The sequence below is a fragment of the Heterodontus francisci genome, unplaced genomic scaffold (assembly GCF_036365525.1).
Source record: "Heterodontus francisci isolate sHetFra1 unplaced genomic scaffold, sHetFra1.hap1 HAP1_SCAFFOLD_58, whole genome shotgun sequence".
NCBI lineage: Eukaryota > Metazoa > Chordata > Chondrichthyes > Heterodontiformes > Heterodontidae > Heterodontus > Heterodontus francisci.
In genome coordinates, this window is record NW_027142006.1 from 6244613 (window position 1) to 6247674 (window position 3062).

A 3062-nucleotide genomic window follows, 5' to 3' on the forward strand; every position below is an offset into this window, starting at 1 on the left:
TAAGAATCTGACGGTTAAAATAACCTGAGTTTACTCTACACACCTTGCATTGAAGGTTTCATCTGCAACTCTCCATGAGGTGCCGTACAGATTATATTACATCACTTCCTGTGATGATGCACATAGTCTATTTATATAATCTGCCCAGTAACAACCCAATGTCCACTCTTATATTATTGTACAGATGTGAGAAAAGCTGAGGATGGGAATGGAACGTCTGAATGAAGATTTCATGATGCTGATAATGTAAATGAGGCTGATCTGTTTCCCATTCCACAATCCCTCTTTATTTATGTGCATGTTTCTCGATGCTGTTTCAACCAAACTGAAAAAGAATCACAAATCCTCCTCTGGAGCCTCAGGTGTCCATTACGAAAAGGCATGGTGGCCAAGTGGTAAGGCGTCAGTCTTGTAAACTGAAGATCACGGGTTCAATCCCCGTCCGTGCCTTATGATTTGTTTCTCACTTTCAATGTGATGTTTCCACAAAAGATGTCAGTTGCATTTGTTTCGGCCATCTGGAAATCAGTGTGATGTTACACTTTATCCTGGACACTGGGAAGAACGTGAGGAGCAGCCACATGATTCCTCGAGCCTTCTCTGCCACTGATAGAGTGAAAATAACTAAGGTCCAAGCATTGAACCTTATTACTGTGCATTTGCTTGATATTCAACAGAGCTATTCTATTAATCCCACATCCCGCACTCCTGTCCTTTCCCCCATTGCCCTGTTAGATTTTCCATGTCAGGTAAATATCCAATTCCATTCAGAGTTAACTTTGAATCTGCTTCCACTGACCTTTCAGGATTGCATTCCAGACCAGAACAACACACTGCTGAAAAAACAACTTCCTCATCACAGTTCGAATTCTTTTGTCAATTACTTTAAATGTGTTTCCTCTGGCTACTGACCCTTCTGTCACTGGCAACACTTTCTCCTTCTTCACTCTATCAAAACTCTTCAGGATTTGCATTTCCTGCTGCCTTTGCTGAAATAACAAAGCTGAGCACACATCACCAAAAGGAATATGATTGGCTCTGAATCACATTTATCCTTCCTGTCAATCTGATGTGGACGTTGTATTTTCCCGGAACCAAACAATCTGAGCAGCAAGTGTGGGTTCCAGTGATTCCCACCGCTCTGAGAGAGAGAGGATGTGATAATGAGCCAGATAGAAGAAAGGAGTGAGATAGAGAGTAAAATAGCCCTGGTCTGTTTCTACTAACCCCCGGCCCCCTACTTAAAATGGCATCATTTTCTCCTGCCTCTCCACATTCTAATCCATTGATTAATGCAATCCTTTCATCTGGAACATAGAACATAGAACAGTACAGCACAGTACAGGCCCGTCGGCCCACGATGTTGTGCCGAACCTTTAACCTACTCTAAGATCAAACTACCTACATACCCTTCATTCTACTATCATCCATGTACCTATCCAAGAGTCGCTTAAATGTCCCTAATGTATCTGCTTCTACTACCACCGCTGGCAGTGCATTCCACGCACCCACCACTCTCTGTGTAAAGAACCTACCTCTGACATCTCCCCGAAACCTTCCTCCATCACCTTAAAATTATGTCCCCCGGTGATAGCCCTTTCTGCCCTGGGAAACAGTCTCTGGCTATCCACTCTATCTATGCCTCTCATCATCTTGTACCCCTCTATCAAGTCACCTCTCATCCTTCTTCGTTCCAATGAGAAAAGCCCTAGCACCCTCAACCTTTCTTCGTAAAACATACCCTCCAGTCCAGGCAGCATCCTGGTAAATCTCCTCTGCACCTTCTCTAAAGCTTCCACATCCTTCCTATAATGAGGCGACCAGAACTGAACACAATATTCCAAGTGTGGTCTAACCAGGGCTTTATAGAGCTGCAGCATAACCTCGCGGCTCTTAAACTCAATCCCCCTGTTAATGAAAGCCAACACACCATATGCCTTCTTAACAACCCTATCAACTTGGGTGGCAACTTTGAGCGATCTATGGACATGGACCCCAAGATCCCTCTGTTCCTCCACACTACCAAGCATCCTGTCTTTAAGCCTGTATTCTGCATTCAAATTCGACCTTCCAAAATGAATCTCTTCACACTTTTCCAGGTTGAACTCCATCTGTCCCTTTAATTCCTGTTTCCTCATCCATTGATGTTTCACAATGTACTGAACTGTCCCAATCCATTGATATAACTCAGTCTATTGAATTTCCCAATCCACTGATATTTTCCAGTCCATTGACTTTCCCAATCCATTAATGGTTCCTGACCATTGACATTCCCAATCCATTAATATTGCCTGTGATTTCAAAGCAACTGTGGAATACAAATAGTATCAGTATTCTCAGATACATCGAGACGAGGTGCAATAGCCAAGTGGACAGATGTTGGGTTTATAAAGAAAAAAGCACTGGCTCGATATTTGTCCAGTCTATCACTGGATCTGAACTCTCAACCTACTGTATTTCTGTGGGTCTGCTGACTTGTATATGTGAAGAACCATTGGATGTTTCTCAATCCTCTGACTTTTCTCATTCTTGTGCCAGATTTGTTCCTTTGGGTTCACCAGTGAAGAAAATTATTCCCTATTACATTTGGTGAAGACTTTAATAACCTCACATCCTTGTGTCTCACCATCTCAGGTCAAACTCCCTACAGAAACTTTAAACATTTAACTATTCTGCTGGAAACATTTTCAAGAGCGCAGCCATTCCTTCATTACGCTTCCTTCTTTGACATGTGATTGACAAATATGTGTGTAATGGAGAGAGAGAGAGTGAAAAAAAAAGAGAGAGAGAGTGCGATAGAAAGTTAGAGGACCAGCTAAAGACAGACAGAGAGAGAGAGGCAGAGAGAGGTAAAGCGATAGACAGAGAGAGAGAGAGAGAGAGAGAAGGAGAGAGAGTCATTGAGTCATGGAGTCACTACAGTACAGTAAGTCATTTTGCCCATCAAGCCCATGTAAATCAATCCATTCAGTCCCATTCCCCCGCTCTATCCCCATCGCCCTGGAAGTTATCTAAACCTGTCATATTTATTGTAATCTTGTACATGTCTATCAAATCTCCCC

General features: G+C 42.7%; 1 non-coding gene across 1 annotated transcript; it reads left to right on the forward strand.

The window, feature by feature from the left end:
* The first annotated feature begins 378 nt into the window (after positions 1-378).
* Positions 379-450, forward strand: trnat-ugu (transfer RNA threonine (anticodon UGU)). Its single transcript has one exon. It is a non-coding gene; the product is annotated as a tRNA-Thr (tRNA).
* The last annotated feature ends 2612 nt before the right edge of the window (positions 451-3062 follow it).